Genomic DNA, 23,943 nt, shown 5'->3' with positions numbered 1-23,943 from the left:
GGTGTTGGACCCAAAGCACCTAGCATCGCAGGGGGCCTGGTAGAGAGTAATTGCTAAGTAGGTGTTCCAGATGGACAGAGATGAACCAGAGGAAGCAAGGGCGGAGGGAAGGAAGGGAGAAGTCCATGTATCGAGTTCCACAATCCTGATAAGTGGAGAGTCCTGGGGAAACTCTTAAAGAATATCACACCAGGGCCAGGGATAAGGGGTGTTTCTAGGAAAGACGTCTCAGAGAGGTGAGCCACGAAGCCCGGGCGGACAGGTCGCGCTAGGGCAGTAAGAGCGTATGGCTGAGTCTCAGGTTACGGGTGGGGGGTGCTGTGAGTAAAGGTCAGGAGAGGTCTTCAACCCTGGGAGTGAGTAGCGTCCTGTTTGTTCTGTTGAGTCATGACCACGCCGACGGTGGCTGTCACCCCGAGGGACCCCACTGCGTCTGCATTTTGGAGAGATGGCAGCAGCATCAGTGGGGTGTCTTTAGAGACCACAGGAGGAAATGAACTCTGGGCCGTGGCAGTGATTCCTGCCACATCCCCCACAAACCCTGCACAATGCCGGGCACACAGTAGGTGGTCAGGAAAAGCTGCCTGAAAGACTCGGACCAAAGTGCTTGTTTGGCCAAGATCGTCTTCTCCACGATTCGTTTGTTTTAGCATTCATAGATGATTCTCCTGTGGATTTGATCATTTCCCCCCCAATTATTTTTGACCCTCGATTAAATTATCTTATTAAACAACTGTGTGTTGTGGCATAAACTTACCCTAATCTATTTCTAATTTATTGTGCAAGCATCTGTCTCATGAATGATGTCTTCTTATTTAAAGGGCACTGGCCTAGAACTGTGTGAAAATCACCAGTCTCGCTAATGCTCCCCCCCCCCCCCCGCCCCCCGCCACCACCCTGAAATGGTTTCTGTGCAGAGGAATAATTGTTTCCAGCCCTAAACACTTTAGGCTTTGCCCATAACTCTCTTTCAAAGCTTTCTCTGTTTTAAGATTCTTTCAAGCCTCCTGGTGCTCTTGAAGGGGAAAACTCGAAAAGCTTTTAGCTCTTGATTGACTTCAAACAGAGCAAGCTCACGGTCTTACTTTGGAGTCATGATACCCTTCTAGTAAAGGTGGCCAAAGCAGTGACTGTGGTCGCGCCGCCAGCCGTTGAGGGCCACAGATAGCGCTGAATGGAGGGAGACATAAGTGTTCCTGTCGTGTACCGGGTGAATGTGCATCCATGCTAAGTTGCTTCAGTCACGTCTGACTCTGTGTGACTCTGTGGGCTGCATCCTCCCAGGCTGTTCTGTCCATGGGATTCTCCAGGCAAGAATACTGGAGTGGGCTGTCATGCCCTCCTCCAGGAGACCTTCCTGGCCCAGGGATTGAACCCACGTCTCTTTGGCAGGTGGGTTCTTTACCACTAGTGTCACCTGAATAAATAGCAGATATTCAGAGCCTGGATTCTGTTTTCCATCAGTCATTCAACTGACATTCTTTGAGATTCCACTGGGTACCAAGTAGGGTTTTAAGTACTGAAATACTAAGTTAGTACAAGAGTAAAGAGTTCTTTCCCCATCATGCTAGGTTGTAGTTATGTTAGTACTGTGGATGAAAAAGGGACTAGTCAGTTACAATCCACAGTGATAAGCAGGGTGTGGGGGAAATACAGGATATGGAGGAAGCATCTAGAAGGGGCACCTGAGCCCCACTTGGGAGGCCAGGGAAGACTGCCGTGATGATCCAGAGAATGAACAGGAAGAGGAGTAAAATAGATCTTAGAGAGCTTGGGGGTGATAGTTATTATCTGTAAGGAAACATTGGAGTATCATGGATTTTATTATGAATATTTTACAGAAGTTTAGTAAATCCAGCAAAATAGCCTTTGAGCTGCACAGTGTTTGGAGTATGTGCTAGGCCACCATCGTGTAGGTCAGCTGGCTCAGATCTCTTATCAGATGCATAGTTTTCTTTCCTGTGTGTCTCAGCACTGCCAGCTGGCCAAGAAGCACAGATCCTACAGGATCTGTGGGACACAGATCCCTTCAGGATCCTAGGGACACCTGAAAGAAAATGGAATCTGAATAATATCTCTGGAGAGACTCTAGGTCAGGGTACACACGCACAGCTGCCCACAGCAGCTTCTGAAGTTGAAGCCATTTTGCTGTCTGCGCTTTTAGTGACTTAGTATCCCATCCTCTGGGCTTCCCAGGTGGCTCAGTGGTAAAGAATCAGCCTGAAAAAAAAAAAAGAATCAGCCTGCCAAGCAGGAGCCAGATCCCTGGATTGATTCCATCAGTCCCTGGATTAGGAAGATCCCCTGGAGAAGGAAATGGCAACCCACCCTAGTATTCTTGCCTGGAAAATCCCATGGACAGAGGAGCCTGGTAGGCTACAGTTCATGGGGTCACAAGAGAGCTGGACACGACTTTGCAACTAAACAACAATGAATCACATCCTCTGGAATACATGGAACAGCCCCACCTTCAGGCAGAAGAGCCCAGGTCAAGCGACTCAGTGAGAATTCAGTGTATGATTGAGGTGCTCTGTTGAGTTGAAGAGCTCTGATGTAGGCCAGCAGGTACAGAGGCATCAAGGTAACAGGGCCCAAGGAGACCTCACGCTGACCTAATCCTTTAGTCAAGACTGGCCAGTGAATAAGGATGGTTTCTGTCACAGCCAAGCAGACTGTTGGATGTGGGCTTGTGCGAAGTGTATCTTTTCTAAATTCTGAGTATGGAGTAGAAGAACTTCTCATGTGGTGCTACTGGTAAGAACCTGCTTACCAGTGCAGGAGATGTAGGAGACCTGGGTTCAATCCCTGGGTCGGGAAGATCCCCTGGAGGAGGGCATGGCAACCCACTCCGGTATTTTTGCCTGGAGGATCCCATGGACAGAGGAGCCTGGCGGGCTACATGCAGCCCATGGGGTCACACAGAGTCAGACACGACTGAAGTGACTTAGCACACACACATGCATGGCGTGGTAACCCATCTGCACTCTTAATTTTTGCTTTCAGAACTTATGTCCAGAAAAGAGAAGCAAAATGCCTCTACCTTTTTAATTACACCTTATTCAAAACACATTGTGTGAATTACTGCTCTCTACTAAAGGAATGGTTTTCACAATATTGTTCCTTTTGCAATGGCAGAGGGCAAATTTAACAGGGAAACATATTTACTCCTCATAAAAGGCCATCTTGGAGGTTTTTCACCCGTCTCTGGCAGGATACGCCCTACCACCTCATAGGAATTCAGGAGTGACTTAGAAATGGCCTGAGTTGGCTAGAGATGAGCATGAGTTGTCTAGAAGTGTGGAATGCTTAAAATAGTTTGCAAAGCAGGATTCCTATTCTGAACTTTAATTGTTGTTTCTAGAACCAACCTCTCTGGGTGCAAGGGAGCAGCTTTGAGTGGCCAGAAAGCTATTCTGGCTTGTCATCGAGACCGTATATCCTTGGAGAACGCTTTAGTTCTACCTCCCGGGTACCCCACCACGGATGCACACCGCAGGTTCACATACACTCTCAGATGCGTTACCTAGTTCTGAGGGCCTGGGCAGTCAGAGAGAGATGATTAAAAGATTTTTTTCCTTTCGATTCAAAGACACTGCTCTTCTTGCCCTGCTTCTTGAATATGGCTTCTGTGCTTTTTGTTCATTTTCAGTCCCTCCAAGGGAAATGTCAATTTTAACTAGAATCACAGACTGTTAGGTCTGAAAGGGACTGTAGAGATCTAACGTGCCCAGTTGGAAATGCCAGCAGGACCCATCTAGAGATGCTCAGCAGGTGTTCTGGAAAACACATCTGGATCTCGGAAGAGAGGGCAGGGCTAGACTTGTGGATTTCAGAGTTTTTCATGTAGAGGCAACCGAGTACTTCTGATAGTCATTCCCCTGCTCCAAACCTTCTTAAACCCCTTCTCATTTTACAGAATCATCTCAATTACTCAGAAAGGCCTTTGGGGTCTTTCATTATCTGGCCCCCACTTTTCTTTCCCACCTCGTCATCCACTGCTGCATCTCCACCCACGCACCTCCAACCACAATGGTCCACTGGCCACGTTGAGACACGTGTGCCTCTTACCTCTGTTTTCTAAAGCTGTTTATCCTTCTAGAATTAGCTCAGATTCCCTTCCTTCTGAAAGCCTTCTCTCATGCATTCAGGTGGTAAAAAACCAAAAGGAATCCCGAGGCCTGTGATGAACGAGAAAGAATATTTCTCCTCCTTCATCACTAGTCACAAGTCTTGTGTGACCTGCTTAGAATAGCCTTGTATGCGTTCTCAGGGACATGAGTAACCACTGGACTGGCCGAGCTCAGGGCTCAGGGATTCATCCTGACATCCATGACACATACATGTGCTGCTTCTGCTTGCAAGAAAATAGGTGTCTATACATTGGAAACGTATCCAATTTTCTACTTGTCCTTCATTTACATTATTTTCTTTTCAGATGTTTTCTTTCCAAGGAAGTTCTATTGAATTTTCCTCTTTGGAAAGGCATGCCCATTTTTTACTTAGGATGCAGAGATTTTTACTCTAGCTGCATTCTCAGCTTATTGGTTCATTTAGGCAAGTTATATAACCTCTACCTTCATTTATCATCTGTGAAAAGAGCCTAAGAATAACGCATCTGGTTTTTATAAGGATGCGTAAAACCTAGCATTGAAACATTTCGGAAAATGTTTTAAAACATGGATGTAAACATAAGGCTTTATTTTTGCTACCATACTGCTTCTAGTCAACAAAAAAAAACCTTTAGTCCTTCTTGATGATTTCATATAGACCATGTCATATTATTTATTATATAGCTTTGCAGAACTTGACATCAGATGAGATGAATCCATGTTTTGGTTCTGGTTTATGAGCAGTGTGTCCATTACTGAATTACTTAACCTTTTTGAGCTTCATTTTCCTCCTCTGTATATTGGGGATAATGATGTTGCTGCTATCTATTAAGGTTGTTGAATAATTATGGTCTGCCACTATCATGCTTGAAAAATACTTTTTAAACTGCCAAAGAACATACTCAGCATAACCATCATGACTTCTCTTGTGGCCTAATAATTATGTCGGCTAGAAAGAGGTCAAAAATATATTCTGATTTTCTTTTATTAGATACCTCTCATGCATACTAAGTCACTTCAGTCATGTCTGACTGTGTGTGACCCTCTGGACTGTAACCTGCCAGGTTCCTCTGTCTGTGGAATTTTCCAAGCAAGAATACTGGAGTGAGTTACCGTTTCCTCCTCTAGGGCATCTTCCCAGCCAAGGGATTGAACCCCCAACTCTGATGTCTCTTGCATTGGCAGGAGGGTTCTTTACCACTAGCGCCACCTGGGAAACCTAAGATACCTCTCAACTTGGCCCAAACATGCAAGGGATAAAAGGAGGAGGAACAAAAGTGAGCTGAATATGTAGAAGAGGATGCAAAGTTGGCAGAAGACTCTGATGGATGTCCCTCCTACCCTGAAGTTGAAAGGGGCCAAGTTGATATGTGGATTGCATGGGAGCCACATGGCCAAAGCTGATGGGCATGGGAGAGAAGGCAGTGGAAAGGGGCCATGATAGCATGTGAAAGCCAAGTGCTGGTTTGCCAGGGGTGTCCATGGGCATGGCATGCCTGTTCTTGAGTGTTCCTTCTAAGCAGTGGTGGGGCACTGGTGATGTATTCAGTGAGACCACTGGAAACTCCATGGAAGTTGGCTCAGCTTTACCTCTCTCAAGTTGGGTGGGGATGAAGTGATGTTATATGTTGAGCCATGTCCCTCCAGAAAGATCCTGAAGTCCTCCCCCTCAGTGTCTGTGACTGTGGCTTGTCTAGAATAGGGTCTTTGCAGATGATCAAGTTAAGATGAGGTCACTGTGATGGGCACTGATCCAGTGTGACCTTATGAAAAGAAGACATTTGGACACCAAGACAGAGATGCTGGGAGAATGCCGTATTAAGATTGGAGTTCTGCTGTCACAAGCCCGAGATGCCTTGCAGACCACCAGAAACTAGGAGAGAGACACAGGGCAGAACCTTCCCTCAAGGCTGTTAGAAGGAGCCAGCCCTACTGACACCTTGATCTTGGACTTCCAGCCTCCGGAATGTGAGGCCGTAGACACTGGCGGTTTAAGGCAGGCCCCTAGTCTATGGGACTTCATCTTGGCAGCCCCAGGAAACTAACACAAGCATGTGGGCCATTTCCCCAGACCCGACTGCTTCTCTGTGACACTTGGTCCACAGCCTGGGTTTTATGGTGAGGCTACACATGGTACGCATTTGCTGCCAGTGTATTTTAAAAATGACAAGATTTCCTGTGGTTTGGCTTTTGGCAGCAAGTACGTTTAATGTCTAATCTCAAGGATTGGAGTTGACTTAGAACGGAGTTTCTTTTCTTTCTTTTTTTAAAATGTGCATTTATTTGGCTGTGCCAGGTCTTAGCTACAGTGTGATGACTTCCTAGTTGCTGTATGCATGCGGGATCTAGTTCCCTGACCAGGGATCGAACCTGGGTCCCCTGCTTTTTGAGTGTGGAGTTCCTAGCCACTGGACCACCAGGAAAGTCCCTAGAATGGGGCTGCTTAAAGGTTGTCATTACCTCACTTTCGTTATCTCCTCAAATACGGTACCTCTGTGTGTGTTGAGACAGAAAACGGGTGTGATTGAGTTGTGTTTTATGGTCACTTACTTAAAGTCCTGTATTCGGTTATTATTTTTCCAGCTTCGGGTGCTTTCTTGGGAGTATTTTGTGTTCTATTGTAAATCTGCTTTGGTTAGAGTTTTGCCAAGTCCACAACAAAGAGGGAGTGTTTCTTATTTCTTTTCACTTTCCCTGGGCTTGTCTGTTCCTTCTCTAAAGGATGCTAGAACTTCCCTCCCCTCCTCTGGGGGCGGGGAGGGGAAGGAAGCAACTTCTTTCCTCTTTGGGAAATGTTGATTTGTATTACATGAAACATTTGTTTTTCATAGAAGCTTCCATTTCAACATGTTGAAATAGTTGGTTCTAATTTATATGTGGAAAAGAAATGAACTTGTCGTGGAAATGCTCTGAGGGTACAGTTACATAATAGTTATGTATGCCCACCCCAACTCATTCACATAGTAGACCCCACCTCCCCGTATTAATAGTTTTCTAAGATTTCATGGATTCTAACAACTTTTCCCAAAGTTCCATGAAAACATGTTAAAAATAACTGTTATAAGTTGAAAATTCACTAGTTTTATAAGTATGTTGTGTGTGCATGCTACATGGCTTCAGTCATGTCCAACTCTGTGACCCCTGTAGCCCACCAGGATCCTGTGTCCATGTGACTTCCCAGTCAAGAATACTGAAGTGGGTTTGCCATTTCCTACTCCAGGGGATTTTTCCCACCAGGGATTGAACCCACATCTCTTCAGTCTCCTGCATTGACAGGCTGGCTCTTGACCACTAACGCCACCTGGGAAGCCCATTAGTGTGTTGTGAGTAGTGGCAATTTCATATCCCTACTTAGGACTTCCCTGCTGGCTCAGATGGTGAAGTGCCTACAGTGTGGGAGACCTGGGTTCAAGCCCTGGGTTGGAAAGAGCTTCTGGAGAAGGAAATGGCAACCCACTCCAGTATTCTTGCCTGGAAAATCCTATGCACGAAGAAGCCTGGTAGACTATGGTCCATGGGGTCGCAAAGAGTCGGACACAACTGAGCGACTTCACTCACTCACTTAGTAGTTGAGGCAATTAAGGTTCAGAGAAAATGGCAAAGCTGAGATTTAAATTCGGGATTTCCTGATTTCCAACCAGTATAACGCTTGTTTTCCATGCTAATATTATTGCGGGCCAGGGTTCAGTTAACACAGATAGTGGGGGGTGTAAGGGGCAAGAGAGCCAGAGGACTTGCAACGGAGACCCCTCGGTCTCCAGTGAGAAGACTCGGGTTCCAGCCCTGTCTCTGTCACTGTCTGACTGCATGACCCTGGGGCCTTCAGCTTCTCAGAGATCTCAGGACAATGAGGGTGCTTAAAAATTCTGTGCTTCATACTGAAATATCTAGGGATTAAATGATTTTTCGGGGATTTGCTTGAAGACGTAAGATGAACTGTGAGTTGACGAGTATTGATGCTGGGTAGTGAATATCCGGCGTTCTATTGAACGTCTTCTATACATGTTTGACATTTTCTATAGAAAAAGTTCAGAAAAAATGTTATGCTTCTAAAATGTGTGCTTTTGGGAATTCCCTGGTGGTCCAGTGGTTAAGACTCCACATTTCCGCTGCAGAGGACACACGTTCAATCCCTGGTTGGGGAACTAAGATTCTACATGCTGCTCAGCATGGCCAAAAAGCAAAATAAATGTGTACCTTTGGCTCTTCCCATCTCCTTTGCTACCAGATGCTATTGTTTAGCTCGCTCATTTCTCCTGAACACAAAGTCCTTTGAAAGCAAGCAAGCAAGCTTTTCTCTTTGGTTGGATGCTAATGTGTTGTTCAGTCACTAAGTCATGTCCAACTCTTTGCGACCCCGTGAACTGCAGCAGGCCAGGCTTCCGTGTCCTTCACCATCTCCCGGAGTCAGCTCCAGCTCATGTCCATTAAGTCGGTGATACTATCTAACCATCTCATCCTCTGCTGCCCTCTTCTTCTTTTGACTAATATGTATATATTAATAAATCCTAATGTATATACTGGCCTTCCCTGTGGCTCAGATGGTAAAGAATCGCCCACAATGTGGGAGACTGGGGTTTGATCCCTGGGTCAGGAAGATCCCCTGGAGAAGGAAATGGCTACCCACTCCAGTATTCTTGGCTGGAGAAGCCCATGGACAGAGGAGCCTAGTGGGCTACAGTCCATGGGATCACAGAGAGTCGGACACGACTGAGCCACTTACACTTACCTTAATGTATGTATTATTATATACATATATATTATATAAACATTCATATATTAATAAGACTTTCTGATGCTTTTCTCATTTTTTATTTTGTAACTGGTAATACGATGGCTGTGCTTTCATAATAAATTCAAAATCTGCTTTCTGTTCCTCACCAGTTTGAATTGTAGAAAAGAGTACAAAGGATTAGCGTACTTTAAAATACATCTCGGCTAATTATACATACAACTGCATTCACTAAATGCGAATATTTTCAGGCCTTTCTTTGCTACCAAATGCCACCTGCTTGTGATTTAAATGGGCACAAATTTAGTTCCATTAAACAAAACACAGCTACGGGAGAAGTAGCACAGACTTCTTTAGGTCCTATTCTGGAAGTGGGGAACTAATTCTAGTGTTCCCTTGTTGTTAGCTCTGGGCTGGTGTCAGTCATGCCACAAGGGTGATTACTTGAATGTTTTGCAGTCTTGCTTTCAAAATTTCAGCAGGCAGATAGGTTGTGATGAAGTGGTTTGTGTTTTTTAAGGATTCTTATGAACTCAATGGCATTTGGACTTGTGGTGCTAGCAATTTACCAGGAGATCTGAATTGAAGAATACATGAGTTGACTTTTGGAGTTCTTTAAGGAGATATTTTACTATCTAGCAGAGTAGCTCTGATGGTAAAAAATCTGCCTGCAATGCAAGTGACCTGGGTTCAATCCCCTGAAATATCCCCTGGAGAAGGGAATGGCAACCTACTCCAGTATTCATGCCTGGACACAGGAGCCTGGCGGGCTGTAGTCTATGGGGTCAAAAACAGCCAGACAGGACTAAGCGACTTCCACTTTACCACTTTATTGTGGGGACAAAAAAAAAAAAAAAGGTGGGGGAGAGAGAGAAGAAGAAAAAAGAAATCTCACAATGGTATGCTCTTGGGACTTCTCTGATGGCCCAGTGGCACAGAGTCTATGCTCCCAATGCAGGGGGCCCAGGTTTGATCCCAGGTCAAGGAACTAGATCCCACAGGCTGCAATGGAGGCTGAAAATCCCATGTGTGCAACTGAAGGCCTGGTGCAGCCAAATAAATAAACTAACAAATTTAAAAAAAATAGTATGTTCTTGGCCCATACCATGGTCTCCCCAGAAGCTTCTGGACTCTACCTTGCTATTTGTTAAAGTAACAAGGCCATTTAAGAGGAATTCATCTCCTCTTAATCTGGAACTTTCATGATCTCTGCAGATCCAAAGCGTGTGTTTCTTTGGGGCCTGTGAAAGTTAAAGCGGCGTTCAAATCCAACATGAATTTCCAAACTCTTTCCCAAGAAAGCTTCCACGAGTGGCCTCATCTGCTACATTTGGAAAGTGAAAAATCCCAGGGCGTGAAGGGCGCATTCACCACACTCATAGAAAAAAATGATTTCCTTCCAGCAGCCTCTTTGTCTCCAGCTATCTAGACCCAAAATCCTTGATGCTGGAGCCAGTCGGTTAAGAAAGGAGGAGGAAGCTCCTTATCTCTCCTGAAAGTCCTGATTTTTCCTAATCTCTCCTCCTCCCTCCACCCTTGCCCTAAATTCCTTTCCATTTTGCCCTTTCAGAAGCTCCTCCCTCCTTACAAAAGCTAAAAATAATGTCTGTGCTTTCCAGTGACCCTCCCTTATTAGTATCGGAGATGCAGGCAAAAAGGAAACCCTTCACTGTCGGTCCTGCTCAGAAGTGTGTGTTTTTAAGTCTTGGCTCACCCCGAGATTTTCAGATGAAAAATGTCATCTGAGATTTTCAGTCTCACTTGAATCCCAGGATCTTTGCCTTAGTGTCAGACCATGCCAACAGGCTTGGAAAGTCCCAACTGATTCTAGGTGATACCAACTCCAGAGCACCCCAGAGAGAGGTTCATGGACCAAGGAAGGTAAAGACATACCTGAATCGTCCAGCTGTGATTGGGGGAAGTCCCAAGTGCTGGTGGCGACACTCCAGTTTTTAAAAATCACTTGTTACTTAATAAAGATCACAGACCCACTCTTGTGTTCCTAGGGGTGTACCAACCTGCAGACAAGGGCCCCGAGGAAGGTGGGGACTCTGGAGGCCTGGTCTTGCCAGCAGAGTTCCAAGTTGTATGCGATCCTGCACCCTAACTTGGCCAGCCAGCAGAGACAGCTGGCTCTGGTTACTGTGGGAACAATGCAAGGAAGGCCGTTGTCACATTCCTCCCGGGTCAAAGGCACAACCTCCCCAACACGCTCAGTCCCTGCTGGTGAAGGGAAAGCGGGAGGAGCGTGGAAGCAGGGGCTGGGAGCACGCGAAGGGCTTTAGAAATCTGTTAACCCCCCTTGTTTTACTGGCTGAGAAACTGAGACCTAGAGAAGTTCTGTGACTTCCCCTTGTCAAGTCAATGGCAGACCCAGGACTGGAATTTTCTAACTCAAGCTCCAATGCCCTGGGACTGCCCTGGGAGTCCCATGGTTAAGACTTTGCCTTTCAATGCAGGGGGTGCCAGTTCGATCCCTGGTCAGGAAGTTAAAATACCACATGCTTTGAGCCAAAAAAACAGAATATAAACAACGGAAGCAGTGTTGTAGCAAATTCAATAAAGACTTTAAAAATGATTCATATATTTAAAAAAAAAGTCCAAGGCCCTAATGTTTCTTTGCATGTCTTGATTGTTTCAGACTCATGGTGAGAAGAGATTATTGGTAAAGGCATTATATTTTCTGTGTCTTTACATTCCATAACTGAATCAGGTTCAGGAGTGACCATCTCTGTTACTTTTGGGCCAAGATGCTCAAGCGCCACCAGACAGAGTCTCACCAGCAAGCTCATCTTTGGTGACCCTCGGGGATGTCATTGGCTTCCAGCCCCAAGCCCAGAAGTGAGAGTTAATTTCTAAGTGCTCATCTTTAACTCAAGCATGAAGCTGTAAAAGCACTCAAGTAGTAATGCTTGAAAACAGCTCAATTCCTCTGAGTTCTGACCACACTTGAACTCTTTCTTTAGAAAATAGCTAAAAATATTGTGGTTAGGACCCAGGAAAACAGAATGACTGGATAAAATTTGTCACATATACCCTGGTTGGAGAGGCATTGAGGAGTTGAATTTATAGGTAATCGAGCATTCTTTTTCTTTTCGCATGTTTTCCTTCAAAGAGTCTCGCGGGAACTTTCTTTGGCATAGGTGCAAGCTGATACAAGGTTTTCATTTAATATTTTTGCTGTTTTATAAATACACACAGAGGAGGGAGAAAACGTGTCTGATCCTAAAGGGCAAAGAATTAGAAGCGGCTCGTTTGCATATAAACTTCTAGATGATGGGATCAACTTTCCTTTCATAGGAAAAGGCATCAGAAATTGTTTTCCATCAGGAAAACTGGTGCTCAGGTGATGATGTGCTGCTTCCATAGCTGAACGAGGGGTGGCCATGGTGGGGAGGAATGAGCGGGAACTTCTGTGGTCCCGTGTGCTGGTGCATCCCACGTGTTTGAACGTCGTTCCCCGAAGATGGTACATGCCATAGTTCACTGCCTCACTTTCTGTTAAAGATTTTGCCTCTTGACTTCCCAGCCACCTTTTCCAGGGTCTTTCCTTTCTCTTTAGATTTTTTTTAAATGCAGACCAATTTTAAAGGTACAATATTGTTTCTGTCTTATGCTTTGGTGTTTTGTGAGCCATGTGGTATCTTAGCTCCCTGACCAGGCATTGAACTCGCACCCACTGCACTGGTAGACGAATTAACCACTGGACCCTAAGGAAGTCCCAACCTTTTCCAGGTTCTAACACCTGATTGTAGACTTTTTCCTCCTTGAGAATGACTGCATTTGCCAGGGCTCACCTAGAGCAGGACCAAGCAGAGGCTCCCAAGGTGTCTGGAACCCTGGCCGGCCACCAGTTTTCCTGTCCGCCGAGAGCCCCAGTATGACACGCCCGAGACAGAGGCGTGTTTTCTGAGCCCTGGGCTGAGCCGCGGCGGGTGTGGGGGAGGGGAGAAGATGACGACGCGGCACATCCCTTGCTGTGATGGTTTCTTTCCCCTGATGGAGGCAAGAGTGCTCTCCGCTATTTGAAGAGAGCAATTTAGATTTATATTAAGGAATGAATAAATAGGATGCAGTGATGAAATCTCATCTGGAGTGAATGCAAATCGGGTATGCTAACGATCGTGGGGCCGTTTCTCACAGTGGAGCAGAAACAGGGAGCCCAGCGGAAACCTGGGTGCTTCTCCCGTCTCCCTCGTCCATCCACTCGATGTTCCAGAGCAACTGAGGCCCTGGGAAAGGGTTAGCTTTTACTTGACAGTGGGCTTCCTGATGGCTCAGTGGTAAAGAATCTGCTTGCAGTGCAGGAGATGAAGGTTCAGTCCCTGGGTCGGGAAGATCCCCTGGAGAAGGAAATGGCAACCCATTCCAGTATTCTTGCCTGGAGAATCTTATGGACAGAGGAGACTGGCAGGCTACAGTCTGTAGGGTTGCAACGAATAGGACATGACTGAAATGACTTAGCACACACACACACATGAATTCAGTTAGATCCTAAGCATTTTACTGTCTCTCATTTAGCTCAATACATAAAGAATCCACCTGCATTGACCCTGGTTCAATTCCTGGGTCAGGAAGATTCCCCGGAGAAGGGAAAGACTACCCACTCCAGTATTCTGGCCTAGAGAATTCCATGGACTGGGGTCACAAAGAGTCAGACACAACTGAGCGGCTTTTGCTTCACTTCGCCATTTGACATTGGGAGAAAATCGTTTTGGTTTCCATCTGCGAGTCACCTCCTACTATCTCTCCTTAGAGTTTTGGGTGCATGGGGCAGGAGGTCAGAAGTCCCCTAGTGTGAGCCATGCCAGTGTCTAGCTTTGGTCTTGTCACTTTTTATGAGTGAGACGCGGGCTGCCTATTTGTTAAATGGGAGGCTGGACCCAAGGCTTTCGAAGGTTCCCTTCAGCTCGGACGTCCTGCCTGCTGAGACTCAGCACTATGGGGTGCGACTGGATGCGGGTCAGCCTTCAGCACCGTCCTTGCAAAACTGCTGCCTCAGCCTGAGCAGCTTTCCCACCGCTGTGGAGCCAGGTCCTTCAGCGAAGGGCTCCAGGTCTGGTCGAAGGTGTCCGGCCCTTGGGAGCAGCTTGTCAAACTCCTGAGCGTGCTTTGCCCTCCTCTGCTCTGGTTGGTGATGAAAACCTAGGTCACAGGGGATTGCCCCCTTTCCAGTTATCAGTAGGGGAGACCCCCAGGGCTGAAACAGGAACAGATACAGAGCAACTCCAGAGAAGGAAATAGCTTAAGAGGTGCCTGAGAAAGCTGAGCCTCGCCCCGTTGAAGGGGAAAAGAACCGGACCCTGAAGCTTTGGAAGGAGAAGGAATGCCATCCTGGGCCTCCTTCTGTGGGTCAGAAGTTCCGTGAAATGTGAAGGAAAAGGTGGGTTGCCTTGTCTCGGAGTTTCGGGGGCTTCGGGCAGAGTGCCCTCTCCAGTGGGCTTTGTTCTGAGTCGCTAGAGAGACCAGACCTGTGCACTGGGCTTGGCCCCTCTCCTTCATCTCTGAAGGGATATATTTACAGTCTATAAATAGAATATTCTACATTAACTATATTTATATAGTTGTATTCTGAGATTATGTAGATCTTGACTTCTTACAAATGTCCCATGGTTTTTAAAATTTAAAAACCACTGTTAAGTTGTGCAAGGAACCATGTTCAAAGCAATATGGCCTTGGATAAGTCACTTGATTTCTAAGCCTCACTTTCCTTATTTGAAAACAAAGTTAATTGAAGATCCTCAGCCTGTCTCACAAAATTAGTGAAGAAGGATTGACTAGGGTCAATGATTCATTCCTTCATTCCACAGCCATGTACAGAACACCTCCTCGGGGAGGCTCTGCTGGGAGAGAAATCCATAAGCAAATTATGGGACTGTTCTTCCAAGAGGAGGGAAGAAGCACCTGCAGGAAAAGTACAAATATAACTTCTTGGTGCTGGTGATGTTGGTGTTAACTACCCAGTTTAATATGGTGACTCCAGAGTCTTAACTGCTTGGGCTTGAATCCCAACTCCCACCACTTAGGAGTGTGACTTCAGTACTCCTACTTAACCTTATTGTGCCTCAGTGTTCCCATCTGTACTATGGGAATGATATTAGACCCTGGGGCACTGGGTTGTCCGAGAGCTAAAATTAGAGCTAATACTTGTAAACTAATTTGAATAACAACTAATATGTGGTTACCCATCTCCCACGTTTATTATTGACACTGTTATTATTTCACACCATGCCTCGTGAAATTGTTGCCAATGGGTGTGCCAAGTGTGCTGGTTCTTGGTCCTGAACATTGCAGTCCCTTGTAATCATACTCCCATTTTTGTCTCCCCTCCTGCCTCGTCAGCCCCTCGAAGATGCATCTTGCATCCAAGAGGCAAGGCAAGAGAAGTATGACAAAAATTCTCTCTTCTCTCTCTTCCTTCACCCCCACCCCCCACCCTTTTATGAGGTTGGATTGGCGCTCCTTTCACACTGAACAAAGGCTTTGCCTTGCAGAAAGGATCTTTCTGCGTTTGTGTGTCATCTGCCTTTAAGGGTGTAATTTGTTTCTGATGTATGCAGGGCGCTCCCTCGAGAAGGCTTTGTTGACAATGCGCAGAGGCCTCCTGTATCGATCGGTGATATAACGGTTCTATAGTGGGTGAATGAGGTCATTCTCATCGTGTTACTCAAGTCGGCGACCTTGAGGCCCATCGGATGACTAAGCCCCATAGGTGAATCCCTGGTTACAGAATGTCCTTGTTTAAAGGTAAAGCGGTATGATGGTGTTTTAAAGAAAAGACTGCAAAGTGAAATTACATGCCCCTTGGTGAGAGGCAGTCTATATTAATAAGCTCTGAGGCCGCCCAGGCCTTCGTGGGACTGTTAGGGCTGATTTTCAAGAGTTCCTTTATCTGTACTTCTCTCTTATCTCTCTTCATTAAATTTCAATTCTCTGTTAAACGGCCATGACAGTGTATAATACTGTCAGTGTGAAGTTCAGAGCAAAATACTTAGGGTTCTGAGTCTGTTGGCTGTTTCTTTCCTTTTTTAAAAATTCAACAGTGGGGTGGGACAGAGCAGAAGATGAAGAGATTTTTTAATACAAGAAAAGAGAGGAAGTAAGCATGATGATAAAATCTGCATGCAAAAAACCCGAGTTTTAAAAAAGGAGAAGTGAACTGTATAGTTAGCCATACGTTTAATCTGGATAAATATATTAGCCATGCAAATAGGGGTTTCTATCTGCCAACATCCCTGTGGTTGCAGACTATGCCTTAATGGCTTTGGAATAGATACAGGTCTTAAATGAACAAACTTTGAGAGCAGGTGGGCAGGTGAAGGGCAGTGGGTGGGTGAGGGGGAGGTAGTGGGGAGAGGGTAGGTTATAATACTTATTTTGGAATCATTGGGCAGCAGTCAGCTGTTCTGTTGTTTATCCATAATGGCAACCCACTCCAGTATTCTTGCCCGGGAAATCCCATGGATAGAGGAGCCTGGCAGGCTATAGTCCATGGGGTTGCAAAGAGTCGGACACGACTGAGCGACTAAACAAGAAACAGCAAATATAGTACTTAACTGTGTGCCAAACTCTTCTGAGTGCTTTTTAATATATTAATCCTTTAATCCTTATAACCATTATTATGCAAATTCAGCATTCAAGAACAATGAGGTAAAGTAATTAGTCCAAGGTCATTTAAACCCAGACTTTGGCTCCAGAGTTGGTGCCCTGACCACTTTATAGTCTCTCACTGGCTGGCAGGGTGTTGGGGGTGTAGAGAAGAAGGGAATACCTGTCCCAGGGTAGATTTCTTATGCAGGTAGGAAGGAACTTAATTCTTTCAAAGGGTTTCATCAAATGTCCTAATCTGGCATGTTGCCATTAAATTCATTGTATCTGATTGGAAGAATGTAGTGATTGTAGCATCACTTCTGGGAAGTAAGACTTGTCCCTTCCTAGTCAAGCATCTGTTTTTTTGCCTGAATTGTATTTATTCTGATTAGAAAGTCATTGCTAGTATACAGATACTCAGGCACTGAGCCCTTTTCTGAGGGTAAGCAGAGAACTGACTTTCGCCCTTGGTCGAATCACGTGGCAGAAGAGAAACATCTTTTTTCCTGTGGCAGTTGGCAAGGCTGTCGATTCGCAGAAGAGGAGAGCAGGGAAACCTTCTAGACAGCTTAAATGTTTGCTGGCACTCGTGAGTCTGTCAGGCATCTAAACTCAGGACAGTGCACACTTAAAATGATCTGGAGTAAACTTTAACTTTCTTAAAATATAATAACAATCCAGTATTCAAGTCAGAAGAGGCACGCTTTTCCTATATCATTTAATTAACTCCTGTCTCTCAAGAAAAACTTCATATGAAACAAACACACAAAAAAGTCCTAAGGTAGGTAAGGTCAACTAAGAATTGAAGATCAAGTGAGTAAATAACCAAGTAAATGGAAATTATCAAAGAAGTAGATGTATTATGAATGCACTATTCAAGATGTTTATTGACCAGAGCAATAATGATATGTTTTTAAACTGTGATAAGGGCAAGTACTGGAATCCATCCAAGCCACACGCATGATTTGGAGGGTCCATGTGGAATATAAAACTGCAGAGTCTAGAGCTCATATCCTATATGGCTTTTGGCTAATTAACAAACATTGGCCTCGTGTCTGTTACTTAATGGCCTGATTGCAGCACATTGGCAAAAGTGCAGCTTTCACTGCTGATGGTGGGGTTGGGGGTGGATTTTCTGTAAAAGAGGTTAAAAGGAGAAATCATGAAACTAACTTTTTAAAATGAGATGCTCCAGAATAATCAGATACATTTACATTTGGGTCAAATAAACAATTCCTGAGAAACTTTTTTACTGTGAGCAACCTTAGCTCTGCAACCCTGAACAACTCACCCTGCCTCTTTGAGCTTCAGTTTCCTTTCCAGGAAAAGGAATAATCTTAGTCTTCCTTGCTTTATTGTGCTGTTGTGAGGATTAATGAGTTAAAACTTCTAAATCTCTTAGAACAAGTCAAGTTTCAACTTGAATTCCACCAGTTATTAACTTTGTTATCTTGGGCAAAATAGTTATATCTTTTTTTTTTTTCTCCTCATTGTCCTCATCTGTAAAATGAAAATGAAACCATTGAACAGCACTTGCGGTATTAAGTAAAATTATATATACATAGTAACTACAGTCCATAGTTAATTCAGATTTCCTTAGATTTTACCCAATGTCCTTTTCCTGTTTCAGGGCCCCATCCAGAACGCCGTGTTACATTTAGCTGTCATCTCTCCTGAGGCTCCTCTAGAACATGACAGTTTTTCAGACTTGACATGACCTTGACAGTTCTGAGGAGTGCTGATCACTGGGGAGTTTCCCTCTGTTTCTGTTAGGATTAGAAAAACCCCAGCTGGAGGACATTCAGCAAAAGAACTGATCAGTACTCCTCAAAATTGGTAAGTTGCCATTTTCGTCACATCATATCTATCAGGGACACATGCTATCAAAGTGACTTATCCCTGTTGATGCTGACCTTGATCACCTGTCTGAGGTGGCATTTGTGCCCTTTCCCCATGTCAGTTACTCTTGGCGTACACACCCCCACCTGCCCACCTTCCACGTTACACTCTTTGGAAAGAACCACACCTAAGGAGTGGGGAGCTGCCTTCCCCGTCCTTGAGAGCAGTGTATCTTCATGAATTCTTCTGCACGGCGTTGTGTAGTCTCCTCCGTTTATTTATTGACTCTCATCTCTTTGTTGTTCAGTCACTAAGTCGTGTCCTGACTCTTCAACCCCACGGTCTTCCTCACGCCAGGCGTCCCTGCCCTTCTCTCTCTCCCAGAGTTTGCTCAAACTCATGTCCATTGAGTAGGTGATGCTATCCAGCCATCTCATTTCTTATATCAGTATAAACTAATGAGTACTTTTATTCTTTAGGTTATAATCCAGTACTAGTTATCTTGTTTCTTAAATTGTTTCAGTTTTGGCCATGGGGAGTGTTAGGAATGTTGACTCCTGTTTCGCTTTGATATGCCTTCATCATTGTGTTTTTTTGTTTTGTTTTGCTTTTTTTTTTTTTTTAAAGCATCCCTTTCATATTAATCTTGAATATTCCCTGCCCCAGTTCTGGAATTCGCTATTTCTCCAAAGAACCCTGGTTCCTTTTACTACAAAACGGTGTTAGAAACCAAAGTCTGGGCACTAGGACTTACAGAAATTTCCTGCTCAACAAATATTAGTTTCCTCCCTTCCTGCCGTGGAAGTTTGGCATGTGCAGTAGTGAGCACCCTTGTGCCAGTGGCTCCTAGGTGGTGAGCCTCACTCAGTGGACAGCATCAGCCCAGCTGGAAAAGTCAGCAGGATTTCATTCAGCTCAACCCAGGTCACAGTCTGTGGATGGGCGAAGTGCTGTGAGAACTACCTCTGCCCTCATGGAACCCAACCCTCTAGAATCCAAGAGGAGTAATATAAAAGTGCTGTAGAAAATCAGAACAGAGAAAAGCTAGTGCAATCAAAGAGTATTTGAAGAAGGCTTCTTATACACTATTGGGCTTGAGCTAGTTTCATTCCAGATAGGGAGACGGAAGGAAAGATATGAAAGTGTCATCAGATATCTTAAAAAAAATTATTTTTGTTAATTTTTTTCCATGCTCTGTAGCATGTAGGGGTAGTGCCCCAACCAGGGTAGGAACCCATGTCCTCTATATTGGAAGGCAGAGTCCCAACTACTGAACCAGGGAAATCCCAACAGATATCTTTTAGTAATTAAAGAGTCTCTTGATGAAAGTGAAAGAGGAGAGTGAAAAAGCTGGCTTGAAACTCAACATTAAAAAAAAAAACTAAGATCATGGCATCTGATCCCATCACTTCATGGCAAATAGGAGAGGAAAAAGTGCAAGCAGTGACAGATTTTATTTTCTTGGGCTCCAAAATCACTGTGGTTAGTGACTGCAGCTGTGAAATTAGAAGACACTTGCTCCTTGGAAGGAAAGCTGTGACAAACCTAGATGGCGTATTAAAAAGCAGAGACATCACTTTTCCTACAAAGGTCCATGTGGTCAAAGCTATGGTTTTTCTAGTAGTCCTGTACAAATGTGAGAGTTAGACCATAAGGAAGGCTGAGCACTGAAAAATTAATGCTTTTGAATTGTGGTGTTGGAAAAGACTCGAGAGTCCCTTGGACTGAAAGGAGATCAAACCAATCAATCCTAAAGGGAATGAACCCTTAATATTCATCAGAAGGACTGGTGCTGAAGCTTCAGCTCCAATACTTTGGCCACCTGATGCCAAGAACCAACTCACTGGAAAAGACCCTGATGCTGGAAAAGATTGAGGGCAAGAGGAGAAGGGGACAACAGAGGATGAGATGGTTGGATGGCATCACTGACTCAATGGACATGAGTTTGAGCAAACTCCGGGAGATAGTGGAGGACAGAGAAGCCTGGTGTGCTGCAGTCCATGGGGTGGCAGAGTCAGACACGGCTTAGTGACTCAACAACAAAAACAACAAAGATAAGAAGAGGCCTGACATTAAGACAGGACTTTAGCTTTGGGGGTTTATTTCCAATATGAAACAGGGCTAATTGATTTTGGTGAGATGAGGGAAATGGGCTTCAGCCAGCGGTGTGTTGGAGCCAGCTTGCATTGGCTTTCACAAGTTAGTTGTTAAATTTTTAGGAATTTTGAGGACAAGTTGGCATCATGTTGCTAGCCAGAAGTCAGTCATGGTGAGAGAGTTTACAGAAATCTGCAAACGCTACAAATCAGGGCTTCTCTCTCCCCTCCAGCTGATTATTCAACATTACCCTGTTTACCAATGGCTTTTGCTCTCTAAAAATCTTGTCTATACCCCTGCTCAGAGTTTATTTTTTTCCTCCAGCAGTCCCCCCCCCACCCCCCGCATATACAGAGTGCTTTGAATTCTCTGACAAGAACTGGCAAAAAAAAACCAAAAACAAGGTTACAACAGAGATGTGTGCCCTTGAAGAAAAATTGCATTTTCCATCATGTTGGCTAAAACTCTGATAGTTAGAAAATACTGTAGTTAGTGGGGATATTTGAGGCCCTCAGATGGCCATCCTGGATAACTGAGTTGGAAGATGACCCAGCCTTCCTCCTTGTTTTGGGTGGGAGAAGATCCATCATCACTAGTAGGTTGTTTTCTGTGTCATATATAAGCAGCGTGGCTGTAGGATTTTTCTCCTTCCTTATAGTTGGATCTTCCTGTTTCTTATCAAGAATATGGGAAGAAGTATCATTTTCCTTCAGTTGAGAAACCATGACTCAGCATCACCCTGCTGGTAGTAGGTCATGCAGCCCTCTGTTAGCTTGACTTTGCCAGAATGGAAGGATACCCTAGTAATCCCTGGAAGAGCGCTGTGCAGATACAGACAATTCTCACAAGGTCACCTCTTGGGTATGGTTCTATGGTATTGAGCGTTGTTCAGAACTAGAGGAGCTTACATTTCAAGAGAGTCAACTAAAAGTGGTCAGATGGGTGTGACCAAGGAGAGCAGGGTTAGGGAGGGAAAGACTTTTCTTATTGTAGCTGGAAATTCTGAGTTATCACCTTCATCCTCAGGAGTTGCTTTGCCTTAATTACAGGGACTTCTTTTACTTCTCTCTTCTTTCTTGTATCCTTCCATAAAGTAGATAGGTAGAGTTCCCTTTTCTTCTTAGCTGTCACTGACTGACTCGCTGTCATATTGAATCTCTGAGGGTGTAGCATTCAGAGAGCAGAGTGCACGTCTTCTGGCCGCATCACAGATCTTAGATGCTAAGTTCACTCTGAGTCATAGTGTTGCCGAGAGTGGGGTCTGGCTGCTCACCATTCAGAAGCCAATAAAGAGGCAAGGTTGGTGGAAAGGAAAGTTTGCTTTATTTCAGAGGCCTGCAACGTGCAGGTGGAGGAGAAGAGAGACTTGTGCCCAAAGGCTGACTCTCTCCCATCTCCCGGCAGTCAGTGGGCAAGAGCCTTTAATGGGGGTTTCAGGGATGTGTCAACGAAGGAGGGGGGTGCATGCAGATACAGTACAATCAGGTCCGACATTCGTCTTGCCGTTGGCCATGGGGTGGCCTGATCTATGTCATCTTGACTGTTTTAAGTATAGCTAATCTTGAGTTCCAGGTCGGTTTGTTCCCATTTCCTTGAGTTCAGTTCTTGGAATCGTGGCGGCTTATGTCATGGCTACAGTCTGAACATCATGTAGTTAGCTCCTTCCACCTGGTTGGGGTTTCAGTATCTGCAAAACAGCTAACAGGATATTCTCACAGCTCAGAATATTATCTACAGCCTTTGAAGAGGAACTAAAAGGTCCTTGACTTTGCTTAATGACAGAACTATTATTATTTGGTCTCATTTGACTGTTTTCTTTTGTTTCTATATTTTCTCATTTCTTTGATTAAACATGTTTTTTGGTTAAAGTTTTTCTGCAGACAAAAAGTAGGTGGAGGACATGGGTGGGGCGGTCAGGGACCATGGGACCATAGAGTCCTATTCCATGTTAATGGAACCCTCGTATTTTCTTCTAGTCCAAATGATTTTAGATGTAGTGAAAATGAAGTCGCTCAGTCGTGCCTGACTCTTTGCAACCCTATGGACTGTAGCCTACCAGGCTCCTCCATCCATGGAATTTTCCAGGCAAGAGTACTGGAGTGGGTTGCTATTTCCTTCTCCAGGGGGTCTTCCCAACCCAGGGATTGAACCCGGGTCTCTCGCATTGCAGGCAGACACTTTACCATTCTGATCCACCTGGGAAGAAGAACTGTCAAATTTTCAAACCCAGCTGCAATTCCTCAGCTGCTTCCTGTAAACCAGCCCTCTCAAGCATGACAGACTTGGACCTCCTTGGGATAACCTGGTCCAAACAGATCACCTGAAAAATGTGGTTTTTAAAATATATATATATATTTTTAAAACTTGTGGTTAAGTATGCATAAAATGAAATTTATTATTTTTAAGTGTACAATTCACTAACATAAAAGACATTCACAGTGTTGTGCAGCTATCATCATAGATTTATCTGAAGAACGCTTTCTGTCTTCCAGACTGAAACTCTGTACCCATGAAACAGACCCTCCATTACCCCTCCTTCCAGCCCCTGACAACCATTCTACTTTCTGTCTATGAGTTGGATCGCTCTTGGTACCTTGTATAAGTGGAATCATATAGTGTATGTCCCTTTGTGACTTATTTCATGTAGCATGATGTCCTCGAGATTCCTCCATCTTGTAACGTGTTAGAATTTCCTCATTTTAAAGGACTGTATAATATTCCACTGTGTGTTTGATGACTACCGTTTGCTCATTCACACTTGAGAGCATCCACCTTTTGCTTTTAATGAATAAGACTGCTATGAACATGCATGTACAGATGTATGTTCAAGTCCTTCCTTTCATTTCTGTTGGGTATATACTCAGAAGTGGGATTGCTGGATCATATGGTAATTCTGTGTTTAATTTTTTTAAGGAACTGTCATACTGTTTTCCACAGTAGCTATATCTGCACCATTTTACAGTCCCACCAATAATGCATAAGCGTTGCAGTTGCTCCACATTCTGGCCAATATGTGGTATTTTTCTGGTTTTGTTTGTTGTTTTTGATAATAGCCCCCATCTTAAGAAGTGCAAAGTGGTATCTCAGTATGGTTTTGATTTGCCTTTTCCTAATGATTAGCGATGCTAAGCATTATTTCGTGTGCTTGTTGGCCATTTGTGTATCTTCTTTGGAGAAATGTCAGTTCAAGTCCTTTGCCCAGTTTTAATCAGGTGGTTTGTTTTTTGCCCTGGCACAGGTGTCTCCCTGCTTGCCTAGAAAGGTCACTGCTTCTCGAGGCTATTGGGCACTTACCCAGGGTTCTCTGGGGCAGCCTCTTCCCTGCTTCTCGAGGCTATTGGGCACTTACCCAGGGTTCTCTGGGGCACCCTCTTCCCTTTACATGTATGTCATGCAGAGATAAATGCCCCTCTGGGAAATTCTATCTGACATTGAAAGATTTGCCCTTCCTGCTTATTGTAAAGGAAGTTCAGTGGTGAGTGCTGCAAAAATAAGCCAGTTATTGCTTTTGAATAGTGTGTGATATTGTCATCTGACTTTTTACTATGTAAAAATAAAATCTCTTTTGGGGAAAAG

At 44.6% G+C, this 23,943-nt stretch overlaps 1 protein-coding gene across 13 annotated transcripts in view; it reads left to right on the top strand.

Annotated features, from left to right (window-relative positions):
- The window catches only part of ATXN1 (ataxin 1), a 402,928-nt gene that overhangs the window by 191,761 nt on the left and 187,224 nt on the right, over positions 1–23,943 (top strand). For 2 of the 13 annotated variants that reach the window (XM_070456169.1, XM_070456163.1), the window contains exon 5: positions 18,062–18,267. The exons of the other annotated variants lie outside the window; for them this stretch is intronic. The gene's annotated coding sequence lies outside the window, so the exon portion shown is untranslated. The remainder of the gene's footprint in view (positions 1–18,061; positions 18,268–23,943) is intronic. 13 annotated transcript variants of the gene reach the window in all.

This window comes from Odocoileus virginianus, chromosome 27 (genome assembly GCF_023699985.2).
Source record: "Odocoileus virginianus isolate 20LAN1187 ecotype Illinois chromosome 27, Ovbor_1.2, whole genome shotgun sequence".
Taxonomy (NCBI): Eukaryota; Metazoa; Chordata; class Mammalia; order Artiodactyla; family Cervidae; genus Odocoileus; species Odocoileus virginianus.
This window is presented reverse-complemented; position numbering and strand designations above follow the sequence as displayed.